This window comes from Dasypus novemcinctus, chromosome 2 (assembly GCF_030445035.2).
Source record: "Dasypus novemcinctus isolate mDasNov1 chromosome 2, mDasNov1.1.hap2, whole genome shotgun sequence".
Lineage (NCBI taxonomy): Eukaryota > Metazoa > Chordata > Mammalia > Cingulata > Dasypodidae > Dasypus > Dasypus novemcinctus.
The window spans coordinates 102,635,222-102,654,630 of record NC_080674.1 but is presented as its reverse complement, the minus strand read 5'-3'; positions in this window follow the sequence as shown (position 1 = coordinate 102,654,630).

Sequence of the window (19,409 nt, the reverse complement as noted above, 5' to 3'; positions counted from 1 at the left end):
TTGTAAGCTCCATTATAAAAACCAACCTATTTCTGGTACTTTGCAACAGCAACCCTTTGGCAAAACAAGATAGTACCTAAGTTCTCTTGTATTTTATATTATAGAATTTAACATAACTAAGAATTTTAACATTTGGGTACAATTCTTTTTAGGTAGAATACTCAAATGTACGAAGTTACTATTAGTGTTAAAAGCTCTTGTAGTCCTACTTTAAATGTAATGAATTCTTAATAAGTCACCCTAAACTAAATAATATTTCAGTGCTCAAGTGAAGAGTGTAAGTAGTTTAAAGCAAATCAAAATTCATTTTAAATGCATTGGTTTTGGAGGCAATACTATACTTGAATATTTCAGTTGAAGGGAAATTATTATTAATGTTGGTGGTGTTATTGTTATTATTATCCATTCAGTCTATGTGAATCTGGTATGGTACTGACTTTTTCACTGGAGCTGAAAAAACAATTCCTTCAATGAATATGTTCTAAACTATTTGCTACTTGTTGAGAAAACCAATACTTACATAATAAATGTAAATGACCTATGGTCACATATGAAGTAAGCTTGGACTAGAACTTCAGTCTTTTCAGACTTCAAAGATGATGCTTTTGGCGTTAAGAAGTTTTTACTTAAGAAACCCACCCTTCATTCCCCTGGAACTCTTAAAAAGATGAAGCTTTACTTCAAAAACAAATTCACTGGGTGACTTCAACTAAGAACTTTAAAGAAATTGCCTTTTTTCATACCTTTAAAAGAACATGCCTATAGCAAGAAAAGGCAATTGTTCTCCTCTGACACTATTTGTGCTGGTATAAATTGTTATAAACACTTTGGAAAACTATTTGACAGTATTTACTGAGGCTAAACATATCTCTATCTGGTCATCAGCAAGTCTACTCCTGGGTATATATCCAAAAGAAATAAGTTATAGCTACTAAAATGGATGCATAAGAGTTTTCATACTAGCTTAATTTATTATAGAATAAACCTGTAAAGAGCCTAAAAGTCCTGTCTCAATCTACTAGGCTGCTAAAACTAATAACACACAATGTATTTGCTTAAACAACAGGCATATATTGGCTCACAATTTTAGAGGCCAGAAGTCCTAATCAAGATATTGACTAGAAGCCTTGCTTACTCTGTGGGTCAGTAAATTCTAGCTATGAATTCTTGTCCCTTGGCTCTCCAGTCACATAGCAATGTCTTAGCTTTCTCCATCTGGGTTCCTGCTACTTCCACCTTCTAACTTCTCCCCATGTTTTTCTCTTGCTATGTCTGAATTTCTTCTGCTTATAGAGGACTCCAGTAATCCCAATTAAGACCCATCTTCATTTAGCTGGTCCATACCTTTAAAGTAATGTTTCAAGAAATCCCATTTACAATGGTTTTGCACCCATGAGAATATGAATCAAGACCAAAAATGTGTCTAAAATGGGTATATAATTATATCCATCATGAGTCCCTAAAGAGTAAAATATATAAACAAATAATGACATATTCATACAATGTAATATTGTCCAACAATGGAAAAAATTATGATTTTCACAGTAAAAATTTGAACCTAAGAATCCTTACACAAAATAGTACACTGCATGGTTCCATAGGTTCAAAAACAAACAGAAAATAGAACTCTGATGATAGTAGTGAGAAAGTGGAGTCCTTTGGGAGGACACTGTTAATTAGAGAGTCAAGGAGTTCTCCTAGTGTGCTGGAAAAAATATACATTGATCTGGATGTTGATTACACTCTCATCACTCCTATATAGATTCATAAGCATTCACTATACAACTAAAATGTGTGCATATATAACCTATATTTCAAGAAGAAATAATGAAAAACTCTAAGATGAGATAATTTGAACATTGAGTTTTACTCTAACTTTCCTGTAGGCCATGTTTACAACCTCCTTCCAAAAAAAAGCGTACTTCAGAAATATTGCAGGTTCAGTTCCAGACCACCACAATAAAGCAGATATCACAATAAAGTGGGTCATGAGTTTTCAGTCATATCTTTAGGCTCCACTTCTAATTCTAGTTCTTTCTATTTCCACCACATCTATAGTTGCTTCCTCCACTGAAATCTTGAGCCCCTCCAAAGTTGTCTATTAGGGTTGAAATAACTTCCCCTAAATTCCTGTGACTGTTGATATTTTGACCTCCTCCCATTCATGAATTTTCTTAGTGGCACCCAGAATGGTGAATTCTTTCCAGAAGATTTTCAACTGACTTTGTCCAGTTCCATCAGAGGAATCACTATAAGAGCTCTAGCTTTATTATATGTATTTCTTAAATAATAAGACTTGAAAGTCAAAATGACTCCTTGATCCATGGACTGCAGAATCGATGTTATGTTATTGGGCATGAAAGCAACATTAGTCTCATTATACATCTCCATTAAAGTTCTTGAGCAACCAGGCACATTGTCAATGAATAGTAATATTTGAAAGAAAGAAATCTTTTTTTCTGAGCAGTAGCTATCAACAGTGGGTTTAAAATATTCAGTAAACCACATTATAAACAGATATGCTATAATCTAGTATTTGTAGTTATATTCATAGAGGTGGGCTGAGTAGATTTAGCATAACTCTTAAGAGCCCTAGGATTTTTGGAAAGGCAAATGAACATTGGCTTCAACTTAAAGTCACCAGCTACATTAGCAACTAACAAGAGTCAGCCTGTCCTTTGAAGTTTTTGTTTTGTTTTTTATTTTTTTTATTTCTCTCCCCTACCCCCCCCCCCCAGTTGTCTGTTCTCTGTGTCAATTCGCTGCATGTTCTTCTGTGTCCACCTGTATTCTTGTCAGTGACACCTGTAATCTGTGTCTCTTTTTGTTGCATCATCTCGCTGCATCAGCTCTCCGTGTGTGCTGGGTCATTTCTGGGTAGGCTGCACTTTTTTTCATGCTGGGCGGCTCTCCTTACAGGGTGCACTCCTTGAGCTTGTGGCTCCTCTATGTGGGGGACACCCCTGCATGACACGGCCCTCCTTGCATGCATCAGCACTGCGCATGGGCCAGCTCATCACATGGGTCAGGAGGTCCTGGGCTTGAACCTTGGACCTCGCATGTGGTAGGTGGATGCCCTATCCATTGGACCACATCTGATTCCCTCCTTTGAAGTTTTGAAACCAGGCATTGTCTTCTCCTTTCTAGCTTTGAAAATCCTAATGGCATCTTCTCCCAATACAAGGCCATTTCGCCTACATTAAATATTGTCTGTTAGATATTGTAGCCACTTTCATTGGCTATTTTAGCTAGATTTTCTGGGTAGCTTGTTGCAGCTTCTACATCATTATTTGTTGCTTCACCTGGCAGTTTTATATTAGGAAACAACCTCTGCCAGCTTCCAACTTTTCTTCTGCAGCTTTCTCACCTCTGTCAGTAGAATTGAAGAGAATTTAGGGCTTTAATCTGGATTAGGCTTTGGTTTAAGAGAATGTTGTGACTAATCTGATCTTTTATCCAGACAACTAAAACTTTCTCCATATCAGTAATAAAGCTGTTTTGCTTTCTTATCATTTTTATCTTCATTGGAGTAGTAATTTTAATTTTCTTTAAGAACTCTTTTCTTGCATTCACAGTTTGGCTAGTTTGCACAAGATGCCTAGCTTTCAGCCTGTATTGACTTTCCACATGTCATCCTTACTAAGCGTAATCATTTCTTGTTTTTGATTTAAAGTAAGAGGTATGCCACTCTTCTTTCCACGTCAACGATTAGAGGTGATTGTAGGGTTATTAAATGGCCTAATTTCAATATTGCTGTGTCTCAGGGAATGGGGAGGTATAAGGGGAAGGAGATATGGGGTTATGGCCGTTTTGTGGGGCAGCTGGAACACACACAATATTTATGGATTAAATTGGCCATCTTACATCAGCATGGTTTGTGGTGTTCCAAAATAATTAAAATAGTAACATCAAAGATCACAGATCACAGATCATCATAACAAATATAATAAAAATCAAAAAGTTTGAAAGATTTGTAAAACACAGTACAGTCATATCTTATTTTATTGTGTTTTGCTTAATTGTGCTTTGCACATATTGCGTTTTTTACAAAGTGAAGATTTGTGATAATTTTGCATCAAAAAATCTATTAGTGCCACTGTCCCACCGTATGTACTCCCTATTTCTGTGTCACATTTTAATTAAGATAAATATATTTTTATTTTTAGATATAATACTGTTGCAAACTTAATAGACTACAGTAGTGCAAACATAATTTTTATATGCACTGAGGCCAAAAAAAATCATGTGAGTCACTTTATTGTGATATTTGCTTTACTGCAATGGTCTGGGACCAAACTCTCAATATCTCTGCCATAGGCCTGTATCTGCAAAATGCAATACAGTGAAGTGCATTAAAGTGAGGTATGCCTGTACAGAATTCCAAAGACAAATTAGTCAATAATCAGTGCTGAGAAAATTACACCACCATTTCAAGAAATAAAAAAAGAATGAAAACAAATTCTCGATGGGATTAAGAGTTGAATATGGTAAGAACTATAAAAATGTAATGGAAAAAAAGAGGTTATTTTTCCACTATTCAGTTGGATAAGTCTATATTAAAACCCTATTTAAGACCAGGAAGAAAAATCTAAGTATTTTATTTCATATTTTAAAGTTTCTTCTCATCAAGAACTCACAAGTAAAATTGAGAAGTAAACAACAAACTAAGAAAGCTATTTTCAAAATACTTAACAGGAAAAATGTTACAATAAAGAGTGCTCATTAACCTTCCTTATTTTATTTTTTTACAGAAAGAAAAGTACCACAGTAGAATAAATACAGAGGGGATAAAGATGATGCAAGAAACACACAGTGAAAAGCCACATGGAAAACATTCAGCCTTATTAGTAGTCAAATTAATCCAAATAAAAACAAAACACTTTCTCTGTAATACTGACAAAAAGTAAAAATTTAATAGGTGCATAAATAAGAGTACAATGAAATAGACATTATTATACATAGTTGTTAGAATGTAAATTGGTACAAACTTTCTTGAGTCGAATCTAGCAATATAGAGCAAGATATTTAAATGCTATGGTTTGTGACACAGTAATTACACTTAAAAGATTGAATTTTGAAAACATTATAAGAAATAGTTTTGTTTAAGAATAGACATCATTCTGTTTTACTTTTTGAGAACTTATCGTGTTCTAGGCAATGAGATATTGAAGGTATAGCAACAAATAGCACATGAAGTTTGTATACTAAAATTCAATGTAGACATTAACCAATTAATATTAGCCTGCTTATTGCTATAAACAGGAAAGATTAGTGGACTTTGAAAAGTGTTATAAACTAGTGGGGGGGGGGGCAGCGGTCACAAAAGCCTCTGAGGTACTGAAGTTTAAAATGAGACCTGATGACTTACAGAATAGTCCTGCCCTTCGACTCCAGCCGAGGTGTCCCTTCTAGGACATGTTCCTTAGACTATGCTACATATCAAAAACACAACCTACCAGGAAAAAATTAGTGAGCACATGAACTCCTCTGTCACTCAGGATCTGGCACAGAGAGAACTGTAATCTTAATGTTGAGGCCCTAGAGATGTACTTTCTCACATTTGTTGTGCTGTATCTTCAAAGCAAAGGGCATCTCTCTCCAAGTGCTTTCTTGATTTATCAGAAATGACTTCAAAAACTGGTGGTAGAGGCACTGAACAAGAAGATAATTTTTAAAAAATGAAACAGCTGTATTTTAGCTTGGTAAACTTGAAGATAAGGTCATTAATGGGATGGGAAATAGAAGAGATCAGCCATAATTTGTTTATGAAATAAAAAGTAAGTAAATTAAAGGTAAAAGTCACCTTGGACAAATAATATTTATTAGTAGCATTATTCAACTATTAGGGAAAAAACTACAAAAATCAAAATTCAAAAAAAAATATTGATTTTAGACCTGCTATAAAAAGTACAGTTTTGTCTTAAGTGAAGAACTCACAGTCAAATAATCTTTCAATTGTGTACTTGATATAAAATACTGAGGGCAAGTTTATGATAATCTTGCTCATATAGTTGATAATGAAAAGAGCGTATGAGGCAGAATTTTGTTTCAAAACCCACAAGCAGGTACATGTTACTAGGAGAAATGGCCTCAAAAGTGCTGAAACTGATGACATAATGAAATTATATATGATATTTTCTGGGTCTACCCAAAGATGAAACATTTTATGTAGCACAAATGAAGTATTTTACCTAACAATATTTCTCAAATACATGATGAAAATGCAACTACATGTTGTTAAAACAATTAGATTTTGTTTAGCCAAGATACGACATACAGAAGAGTTAAAGAAACAACACATTTCCTAAGTTAAAGGCAAAGCCTATGTCACGTGGAATGAAATTAATTTTAATGTGAACATATATGTGGCAGTTTGAGATTATTTTATGAATCCCAAGAAGAAAAAGATTATGTTTGTAAATTAATCTAGTCTCTGGGTGTGATACCCTTTGATTATATTAAACTCAGCTGAATGGTCTTTGATTGGATTATTTGCAAAGATTGCTTTGTGCTTTTGATTCAGCTACATCAGTGGGCATGACTCAGGTTGAGCTCCGCCCCTTTACTGACACTCAGACAGACACAGGAAGAGAGATTGCCGTCATTTTTTATCCTGTCATGTGATAGAAAGGAGAAGACTCAAACAGCTGAGATCCCAGAGAGAGATGAGCCATTTTGCCTGATAGCTTACAGCTGAAATTGAGCAGAGCAGACTGGCCAAGACTGATAGAAAAAGCAAGGAAAGAAAGAAGCCCTATGCCAGGAGAGGGGAAACTACAGGATTGCTTAAGCATGAGGCCTCAAGTGGCTGGGTCCACCGAGCTCAAGAGGAAGAGAAAGTCAGGAGGTGAATGAGAGAATAGGCAGAGATAGCCTGCCAGCTTTCTTCAAAACCTGACAGTTGACTTTGGCGAGAAAGCACCTCTTATTGGTGCCTTGAGTTTGACTTTCTATGGCCTTGGAACTGTAGGTTTTTATGCCAAATACTCTTTATAAAAGCCAAAAGATTTCTGGTACTTTGCATTGGCACCTCTTTGACAGACTAATACAATATCTACAGTTAATTCGTAATAACTTTTGTCTGCTATAAATAATGTTAACAAATCCTTACAAAACTAAACAGATCTAAATTTGTCCATTTCATTTTATTAAAGAATTAAAAAGTGCATTGTGTTTTTATTCCATTGAAATGAAATGCAAGTGAAAATTGCAATAAAGTGGTCAGTCTAACAAAATACAATGCAGAAAGGAAAAAGAAATGTTTACAGGAAGAAAAATGATTCATATATTAAAAATTCTGAAAACTATTTTCTTCAAAAAAAACTCCGATTATTTTCTGGGCATTACAAATCAATATACAGTCTTCATTAAACAAAGAACTAAACGAATTGAGAAGCATGCCAATATTTTTAAAATTGCTATTTTTCATACTCCTCTAGCATTAAAATATTTGAAAGAAAAATTCTGTGTGGATCTATATATGCTCATAAGAAATTATAGGAGTGGTTACAAATGATAATGATATATGAGGATGCATAAATATTTTGTAATATTTTCTGATAGTGATAATCCATTGTATATGACCATATAATGATGTTTAAACATGATATGTAAATAGTGCACAATTCTTTTTCCAGTTGCTTTAAGAAATGTATTAACAATTCCATTTGCTACTATCTCTGGAAAGATAAATATCTTCACATTTAAATTCATGAAATACACTATAAGAACTATAAAAATTCAAGTGAAGGTGTTTAGTTTGGAATACTAATTACATGAAAACATTCATTATTACAACACAGCTAAGTGATTTTGTTTAAATGAAGTAAATAAAATACATTTTATACATCAGTAATTTATAAATGAAGCATGTTATCCAAATATCTCCAGAACACCACAGAGCCATACAAAGCCTATCTTAGCTGAATTGAGTCATCTTTGATCTTTAATATTTTGCCCAATTTCCATAATATAGAAAACATACTTTTTCAAGTCTGTATTTACGAAAGTATATTTGAATTGGTAAGAGGATGGAATATATTTTATTTAACATCTGTTGATTAGATATGTACATTTTAAATATTTAGACACGCTTATTGGCCACCAATTGTACTTCTGCTCTCAGTTCCACAAATATTAGGGAGTAGGCTGGAGTAAAATCAGTAAGAGTTAGCTCAGTAAAGGAGGAGGGGAAATAGTAGAGAAATAAAAAACAATATGTAAAATGGACTAGAATTATTCAAGAACACTTCCATTAAAGAAACAGAAAGAATTTCAATTTAGAAAGAACAGTAAATATGTGGTGAAATACAGGGAAATAATAGTATGTTATATTGCTGCAAAATAAAATGCTCTGCAGTCATTAAAATTGAAAATTTTGAAGCCATTTAATTTCAAAAGTTCATAGGTAAATGCTTACAATAGAAAATTAAATACAATAGAAAATTAAATATAAAACAGGATCTACATTATGATCTGCAGCACCTTCCTTTTTTGTGCTTTGTCTCTCAAGCCTCTATCTTTCCCTCCTTCTACCTATCAATTCACACGCATAAAAAATATATAAAGAAATTATCTAAAATGCCAAAGATGTTTTTAATTTCTCAATATATTTTTCAGTATTTTCCACACTTTCTGAAATAACATGCATTGAACTGATAATAGGAAAAATTATAAATGAATTTATTTTATTTTATGTTTAGGGAAAATAAGGAAGATGCATAAAATATCAATAATAACTTGTCCTCTCCCACACATCTTTATATATTATACTATAAATGAACTCTAATTTTTTGTCAGGGCTAATCTGTTAGACATTTTTCTGTCTCCCACAGTGTCTGGTTTATGATTTTTTATTTTATTTTTTTAAATTTATTTTATTTATTTATTTCTCCCTCTCCCTCATTATTTGCACTCATTGTCTGCTCTCTGTGTCCATTCACTGTGTGCTTTCTGTGTCTGCTCGTCTTCAGGAGGCACTGGGAACCAAAACCTGGACCTACCGTGTGGGAGAGAGGTACTCGATTGCTTGAGCCATCTCCACTCTCTGCTTTGTTGTGTCTCTCGTGTTTCTTCTTTGCGTCTCTTTGTTGCATCAGCTCACCATGCCAGCCTGTCATGTCTGCTCACTGTCTTGCTCGCACCATGAATCAAACCCTGGACCTCCCATGTGGTAGGCAAGAGCTCAATTGCTTGAACCACACCCACTTCCCTGGCCTATGATTTTAATACAATCAAGTTTCAAAAACATTATTTTAAATATTAGACCAATACTTTTCCCCTGCAAGCACTGAACTTCCCAGAATTAGAGTGAAGTTAAAATAACAATAAAAGAAAGTAAGCTAATGACAGCAAAGGATAGATGCACTTCCCTAGCAACTATATTTAGTTTGACTATGCAAAACACAAACCATGTAGTGAAAGGAACAGAAGGTAATATTTTTTGTTTGTTTTTCAATTGTGCTTGTGCATGAGGGGAGAATACCATTAGTATTTGCAGATCTAGGTGGAACAGAGGGGAGGACCAGTATGAACATTCATGTACATGTCTAATTCCTTTCCATTTTTCCCATGAAAAGCATGCAGGGAAACAAATAGCATGGGTAGACAACCATGCATAACTTGGTCACCTTAAGAATCCTTTGCATTCTTCCCCAAATGATGATATAGGAGGGTGGACTTAGTGGGGCAAAAATAAATCAGTATAACTACACCAAGACAGAATCCATACTGGTCTGCACCCTGCTTAAAGAGCCTTAGTAGGAAGTTAGACCCAGAGGATTTCACAAGTAGAGAGAGATACAGGACTCTTTGAATTAGTATTTTGAGAGCTAAATGGTTCAAGTACCCCTCTGTTTTCCATCTTTTCCTTCTGTATTGTCCTCCACAACATCTCCATAAAACAATCATAGGATTTTTCCAAAGTTAGAAATCTATGGTGGTTGGAGGTAGCACTTAATATGTAGGCAATGGAGCTGAAGAAAACTTGGAAAGATGCTGTTTCAATTATCTTTTGCTGCAAAACAAACTGGCCTAAAACTTACTGACTTAAAAGAACCACCATTTATATTTAAATTCTATGTGTTGACCATTTAGGCAGGGCTCAGTTAGGACAATTCATTTCAGTTTCCTGTGTGAAAACTGGGCTCCACTAGTATAGTGATACTAAAATGGCAGATTGGTTGGGAGCTGGTTGGTCTCAGATGGCTTACCTTGTTTGAGAGCTCAACTAAGACTAGTCTCCTGGGTGCCTCGGTTCTCTTCTGCATAACTTTTCCAGCAAAATAGCCTGAACTTCTTACTATGGAGGTTGGATTTGAAGAGGGAAAGCACCAATGTGCAAGCACTTACCAAGACTTTACTTGAATCATGTTTTGGGATGTCCTTTTAGCTAAATCAAGTCACAAGGTCAAGTTTAGAAATAGTTACTATAGAAAGAGACCTTTCAAAGTTATGGATACCAGTACAGTATTGGCAGAAAGGTTGTAAAGAGGCTTTCAGAGCTCATGATTGAAACCCAAAAAGAAACATCCTAAATGCTTTGAAGTTAGATAAAGGTTGGACACTAGAGAGATAACTATCTGATAACCCAATAGGCGATTGCACAACATTTTGAATGTACTAAATTCCATGGACTTGTACAATTTAAAATAGTCAATTTTATAATTTTGTATGCGGCATCATCCCAATTAAACAGAAAATCCTAAGATGTTTTCTTCAACTAAGAACTCAGGCCATCCTTCTATATAAATACTAGGAATTCTTATCATTTTTCAATATATTATTAATTCATCTATTTATTTAAATATTAAAATAACCTCACACAGACTTTGGAGAAAGTTATTATTGGTAAGAATCCCGTAACAGTTTAATGGAAAATGACACTGTATCGATGTCAGTTTCCCATTTTGATTCTGTACTATAGTTAAATAAGATATAAACACTGGGGAAAATTGGGCTAAGGGAACACAGGGCCTTTTTGTATTATCTTTGCTGCTGCCTATGAATCTATAATTATTTCAAAATCGGTAGTTTTAAAACATTGCCAAAATGTGACCGTGTGTGTGTGTATATGTTTTATTGTTGCACTCAGCAATTAGAGGGCTCTTTTCACTTTTGGGGAATTTTCATCTAACTTTTAATTTATATTTTCTCCTCCCTACTATTTTTTTTCTCTCTTTCTGCCTTGCCCACTAGAAAGATAGCTTGACAGAAGACATATTTTAATCATTTTTCATTTTTCCCCTCTCTCTTGGATACAATGTTGGAGAGAAGAAAGAAGTGGGGGAACTTTTATTTGTACCTTACCAAAAAAGTCAATATTTAAAGAGAATTCTTGCCAAAATTTTACAATTACAAAGGAACAATCTTTTAAGTATTTTTCTATCACTTAAGGAGTGGGCCAGATGTTATTTGTAAACTTAAGATCCTCCATGTTTAGGTTTAGAATTTGTCTGAAGATTTTTTAAATGAAATATTTGCTGTAGACATCTTCAGATTAGAGATGGAAAGTTTTACTATATATCCCACAAACTATAAGCTAATCAAGTCTCATGATTTTTAAAAGTTAAAGACCCAGAGTCATGAGGGAAGAATTTTTAAAAAATAATTACTTTAAAAATATGTGCATCCTATAATCTATGATTAGCTCTTTTCAAAGACATGTTTCAACTTTTCAAAATTATTTAAAACATGTTATGCGTTCTTGGATCTCTATTAAAATATAAAGGTTTAAAATTTAGATATGCAAAAACAGTCTCTGGCATAAAAATTTTCCCAGGAAGAGAGTCCGTTACTCTTTATATTGTTATGTTTAGGAACACATAACAGAAAAATCTCTCACTTTCACCTGAGAACAGAAGAAGGATAAAATAAATCTTCCATTTAATTTTGATTAATCAACAATAAAGTAATCAGTTCTTTATTTAGTTCTAATTCCTGTCATTTTTGTTTTCTGTGCAGACATTTTTAGAATTTAAAACATTTATATAATTTAAAACAGAATGATTTTTAGTAGAAAGAGATTGTTTCATGGTTTCACTTTAGAACTATTTTCATATTTAAAGGGAGAGTGGCATTTTAATTCATTATTGTCTGTTCTCAAAGGATATATTATTTTCTTTCCAAAATCATTCAAAGTCAGAATGAATTAGAATCTGTTAAATTATATGGTGACTGTTCTTCATATCTGAAACTTTTCTCCTACTCTCCTGAGACATTAGGAATTCCAAGGATTACACAGTCCTCTAGAAGAATTTTTTCCTAATATTAGCATCAAGAGACTGTCAGTCAAATAGAATACTAAATATAACTATTATTTATGGCCAGTTTATTTCCTAATAATCTTTTTATATACAATATATTAAAATGCCTTTTGAAGGATAATTTCATAAACTAACTAGTTTTTATATGTCTAAATTGTTAACAGATATTGAATTTAAACACAACTACATGCATGTGTTATAAATTCATAGAATCCTGAGGTCCTAATTACAGCTCCTTGTCATTTGAGACTGAGGCATGATATAATAGAATAGTCGGAAGTTAAAAACAAAATGTAGCTCCAACTAAGATAAAAAATATATATAAGTATCTCATTCCTATTTTACAACACAGCTAGGAGGGAGTAATTTAAGTAGATTTTGGAAATCATGTTGATTTAAAACAGTATTTATAAATTAGATCTATGGCATGTTGATGGAAAAGCAGGTGCGTTCATTCATTCCTAATACAGGCTACAATCTCGGTGTATTGGTCAGGATCCAATTAAGAAATCAGAAACCAATCTATGTAAAGCAGTGAGGGCATTGCAGAGGTGATAAAATGGCTGAAGTATCACAAGGAAGAAGATGTTGTTATCCAGAGATCAGGCATTTGCCATTGCCCAGCCTGCTTCTAAGAGCCAGGACTCACACAACTGACTTTGTGCCTGGGAATTTCCTCCTGTCAGCCTTCATGTTACTCAAATGTGGCCAGTCTCGAAGCCAAACTCAGCATGTAAATGCAATGCCTTCCCTCCAGCGTGGGACATGACACCCGGGGATGAGCCTCCCTGGCAACGAGGGACCACTATCAAATACCAACTGATGATGCAACTGGAAAAGGACCTTATATGGAAGGTTCAATGCGGATCAACAGAATATCCATGTCTACATAAAACAACATGACTTTAAAATGCTGTTTGACCTAAAGTAAGGGGGAAATGGAAAGGAGAAATGAGTTTATATGGCTACGAGTTTCTAAAAAAGAGTCTGGAGGCTGGCAGAAGGATTGCCCTCATGCACAACTGAGCAGAGTCAAAGAGACAGATAAAGCAGATACAACCCCCAGATATTGGTTCCTATGAAGGCTAAAGAGACCCATGAGAGTTATGGTCATTGCCGATGGGGTTTACTACCAGGGCAGATGGCCCCTCTCTGGAAATGGTGTTTATGTGTGATGAATCTGGACTCAGATGGGATCTCCCTTCATAAGACTTTCATACTAATCTGCTGGAGGTGCAGTTAACGTTGGGGTTTAAGATATAGTTAGGGGATTTGAATCTCTGGACTGATAATGTGATAGCCAGGTCCTGAGCCTCAACAGACTCCAGCACCTACAATCTGATTTATTGGACTTACCACACTCAGCTAAGATGGAGTTGAAGAAGGACAATCACCACACCATGGAGCCTAGAGTGATTACAACTGAAAATGGGAGGATGGCAGCCAGCATCCATGTGGAATCTGAGCCTCCTCTCGACATAGAGGTGCAATGGACACAACCAATCCAATGTCCACATAGAAGAGGTGGCATTGGATTGGGAAAAGTGGACATGGTGGGCGATGGGTATGGGGAAGGGCAGGAAGAGATGAGAGGTGGGGGCGTATTTGGGACGTGGAGCTGCCCTGGATGGCGCCTCGGGGGTGATCACCGGACATCGTGGATCCTCACAGGGCCCACTGGATGGAATGGAGGAGAGTATGGGCCATGATGTGGACCATTGTATATGAGGTGCAGAGGTGCCCAAAGATGTACTTACCAAATCCAATGGATGTGTCATGATGATGGGAACGAGTGTTGTTGGGGGGGAGAGGGGGGGTGGGGGGGTGGGGTTGAATGGGACCTCACATATATATTTTTAATGTAATATTATTACAAAGTCAATAAAAAAAAAAAAAAAAGGAAAAAATAAAAAAAATAAAGTAGGAGCTGCCTGCTTCCACTACTAGAGGCTTTTATGCTGCAGCCTGGGGCCAACAACCACCTGTAGTTACCGCCACTGCCACAGGTGACTAATGCTCTAGTCAGAGACAAAATGACTTCCTTCCTCTAGCCTTACCTCTGTCTGTGATTTCCCATTTGCAGAGCCTACCCAACACAAACTGCAAGGAAGTTTAGAAAATGTAATACCTAAAAAAAAAAAAAAAAAGCTAGTCCTATACTATTTACTATTTTGGTAAAGTTTGTTTTGGCAATGATTGTATTTTATAGGAGGTTAGATTAAGATAGTTTTGAAAAACTGTTTGGAAACTTAAGTTTGTACGCTATATAGAATGTGTGTTTACTTGGGAAAAGAGGGATTAGTTTGATCCTGAAATAAAAAGACTGGTTGCTATAAGGTGAAAAAGAAAAAAATGTAGGACAAAACGAATGGATATGGAAAGTTGCAGAAAGTTTGCAGAAAAGGAATTTCATTTCATGTGGTCAATGTTGGGTAGTATTTGATGGGTTTATTTATTAGATTTTAAGAGCTTTTACATCAAGTAATATTCTGCATTGGGGTTAATTTTGTTAGAAAGAAAAAGTGTCCCTGGATTATTGGTCTGCTTATAATTGAGATTAAATATATATTTCTTTTTTTTTTTTCCTCTTGAGCAATCAATGTAAAAATAGTCTCTTGACCATTGAATAATCGTGCTACCTCCCATAAAAAAGCATCAGGTCTAATGTGAGTTGTACTATAAATATGAGAGAAATTCAGTGAATTTTATTTGAAAGAATATTTTGGAATTTATGTTTTCAAATAAGACTAGATTCTTAAGTTCCTTTACTTCTTACACAATTCTATTTTTATATTCATCAAGGAACATAAATTATGTAATTAAATACTGTTGACAAATAACATAAGCACCTAAAATTCAACTATGAAACTATGATCAGAGTAGATTCTGAAAAGTCATCCCTTTGTTCCAAAATTATGAGAACTACATCATGATAAGCATCTTGAATGGAGCAAAAATTATCTCTAGCAGTTATTAATAAAAAAAGTTCTTCCACAGAACATTAGCAAAATAGAATGTTAGTAATTATTTATAAAAGGTCAATATGATCAAATAGTAAAACTAAAGTTTTTCTTATTTGTTTAAGCCTAGAACTTACATCTTTTGAGCATTTTAAGAGGGTGGACAAGTATGCAGCATTTCCAAAATTTTATTGACAATAAGTTCTGTTTTTAAATTATCATTTTGTATTCCCAATATTCTATAGAACACACTGAAATTGTTGGTGGAGAAATATTTTAAAATATACTTCTGGAATAACCAGTTCATTCCTACATATGTACATGTATGTGAACTTTAATAAATCTATCACTTTCAAATTTGATACAAATAGTAAACAGCAAATGACTTGTCATACCTACAATGGAATGTAGGAATGACTTGGTCATTCCTACAATGATTAAGCTGTGAATATATGATTAAGCTGTGAATTTTTATTTTTATTTTTATGTTTTAGGAGGTACTGGGGATCAAACCCAGGCCCTTGTACTTGGGAAGCAGGAGTTCAACCACAAAACTCATCTGCTCCCCAAACTGAATATTTTTACAAATACACTGCTTAAGAAGATGACAATTCTATTATTACAAGCAGAAATAAACTGACGTTTTTTACATAACAAACTTTAACAGTTCTATATGATGAAAATTTCAGTCATCACTATTTAGGTGTTGATTTCTTCAGAAGCATTTTGGGATAAGGTGTGACGTTTTCATATGCGTAGGAAAAGTTCAAGAAATACAGAAAATGTAATTTTATCTCCTTTTGTTTTCCTGTTTTACCCTTCAGTAAAACTGTATAAAAATCTTTCCAAATTTCAGAAAAAGGATTTTAAATTGATATTCTGGAGCATACATAATCTTTCTTTACTCAAAACTGCTCAAAACGAAGATGAAATTTGCTAAATGAATACAGGCATATCCTCCTTTACAGTGTATAAATCGACAGAAATTGTGAGAAAGATTTGTCTGAATAATAAATTAATTCCAAATGTGGAAGGATAAAGCATGGGCTTTGGAAAGGTATTGAGCTTGATACAAATCTGAATGAGAATTATAACAAAATATTTGATTTTTGATTGGAAAATAAAATGGATTATGTAAGGCAACTATACTAGAGTTTCCCATAAAGGATGAAAAGGTATTTCCCTGAGATGTAGATGAATCCTAATTCTTAAATAGGAAGATATATCCAGATATGGATATAAAGATCTAGTAATGTGATATGAATGATATTTTAATTTGCTAAAAGCTGCCAAAAGCAACATACCAAAAATAGGGTGGCTTTTACAATTGGTGTTTACTGGTTTACAAGCTTACAGTTCTGAAGCTGAGAAAAGTGTCCAAATCAAGGCATCAGCAGGTGATGCTTTTTCCCCAGAGCCTGGTTACTAGCAATCCTAGACTCCACTGCCAAATAGGAAGGTCCGTGGAGGCATCTGCCAGTCTGCCTTCTCCTCTGGGTTCTGTTGCTTTCAGTTTCTCATTGCTCCTCTGTGGTTTTCTGTCTGGGATTCTGTGTATTCCTCTCTAAGCTCCTGTGCCTCTGCTTGTCTCTCTTCATATTCATACTGTTCATAAATGACTCTTTTAAGAGGATTAAGTCCCACCTGGGTCATGTCTTACTGAAGTAATATAATCAAAAGGTCCTTTGTACAAGAGATTCACACCCACAGGAATGGATTAGCTCTAAGGACAAGATTTTCTGGGGTACATACAGTCTAAGACTACCACATACTACCCTCCGGATCCCAGAAAGACATATTCCTTCAATATATAATTACATTTATTCCATCACAATATTTCAAAAAGCCTTAAATCATTTCAGTAACAATATTAAGTACAAAGTGTTATCAAATCAGCTATAGGCATGGCCTGTCCTAGGGCAAAATTCCTCTAGGGCTATGGACCTATGAAACTGATAAGTTATCTGCTTCCAGTATACTGAGGAGAGGTAGTCATAGGATACACATTTCCTTTGTCATAGGGAGAAATTGGAAGGAAAACAGGGGTCATGGGTCTCAAACAGTTTCAAAATCTTGCAGAGCATACTCTATTATATTTCAAGGTCTGAGAGTCATCTGTGAAGCCATGATCTTATGTCCTTCAGGCTTGATGAAGGGTGTGAGCCCTACCCTTTCCAAGGGTTTGCCCAGCAGCCATGTTCTCAGCTCCAGCCTCATCTGGATGACCATCAAACTCTAAGCACCACCCTCTGAGAATACCATGGTCATGGCCAGTCTCTCCCCATTCTCTGGGGCACAGGTTTACCTTTTCCACACACATGGGTGGGGCTGCTGTCTTCACTGGAGAAGATGTCTTTAGCTCGGATCTCAATTTCCATGGATCTGCCTTTGAAATCATTTTTCCTTCAATCTGTTCATTTTCTGGTCCTTTTGGTCTAGACTAGACCAAGATTTCACAAAAATCTTGTTGGTTCCATGTGCAGCACACAGAGGTCCCAACCATCAGACCAAAGGACTTTCTACAGATCCTTCCTGGATCCAATTCTGACATGTGATGAAATGAATGACTGGTTCCATGTTCAGTAATATCCTCACATAGAGCATTATTCTCTGGGGCCTTGCTTTTGGGAAGCTTAGAAGTTTCCAAACCATCAATTTATGGTTTCTTTCTGCCCAAGAATTCAGTTCTTGGTTTATCCCTTTCCTCTTGAATTTTATCATAACTTGCAAGGAAAAGCCAGGCCACACTTTCCACATTTAGTTTGGAAATCTCTTCAGCTAAATATCCAAGGTTGCCACTTACAAATTCTGCCTTCCTTCTGACACCAGGATTCAATTCTGCAAAATGTTCTTCCACTTTAAAAAAGGGTGAACTTGCTTCCACTTTGCAATGACACATTCATCATTTCTAAGTCCCCATTGGAAGCACCCTTAGTATCTGTATTTCTACCAACAGTCTCCTCAAAGCAATCTAGGCCTTTTCCATCATGCATCTAACAATTCTTCCTGAATATACCCCTTAACCATTTTTAAAGTCTTTTTCAACATCTTTGGTATTTGCATAGCAGCACTCCACTCTTGGTACCAAAATCTGTTTTAGTTTGCTAAAAGCTACTGGGAGCAATATAATAAAAATGGGTAGTTTTACAATGGGTGTGCATTCACTTGTAAGCTTAGGTTCTGAAACTGAGAAAAGTGTCCAAATTAGTGCATCATCGGGCAATGTTCTCTCCCCACCCCCAAAACTGGCTGCTGGTGATCCTGGACTCATCTGTCACATGGCAGCATCTGCCAGTCTCTGCCTTTTCCTCTGGGCTTTCAGCTGCAGGATCCTCCATCTGAGGCTTTCCCTCTCAGCTTTGGTATGAGCTCCTTTGTCTTCTTTCTCCATATTCAACCTGTTTATAAAGGACTCCAGTAATAGGTTTAAAACCCACCCTGGATCACTCTTACTGAACTAATCTAATCAAAAGGTCCTTAAACTAAAGTAATCAAAAGTTCCCATTTATGATGGGTTTATACCCACAGGAATGGATTAGCTCTAAGGATATGGTTTCTTGGGGGTACATAGTTTCAAACTACCACAAATGAGAAGAAAACTCTTTTTCAAAATCTACTACCAATGTCTCTGGTAATTTTATTTTAAAAGTTTAACGTTTTAAAAAAAAAATACTATGGAACTGCATAACACAAGGAATGAGACATAATGCAAATTATGGACTATAAATAGTATAATTACAATAATATTGTTTCATTAATTGCAACAAATGTAACACTAACGCAAAATTTTAATAATAAGGAAAATTATGTGATGGGATAAGGAGCTTCATGACGGAATGCTATAATTTCTGCATGATTATTCTGTAGACCTACTGCAGCTTAAATAAATAAATAAATATTATTGCTTAAAGAAAAGCAAAATATTTTTAGTTCATGATGGCAGACTTTGTACATAATTCATTTCCTCTCCCCCCTGCCAAATCTTATCGCACTTTGGCAGTAGTGGGTGATCCCCAGCTTGAGAGAAAACTTTGTACTAATGAATTTAAACTACCTTAGAACATTCTTTCCATTCATCTAAGGCCACAGTCACAGCCTTTCAAGAGAGAAGCTGATTGAGGAAATTAACTGACAAATAGCTAAGGACATATCAGCTACACATACACATCTTTATTTTAGTCCTTAT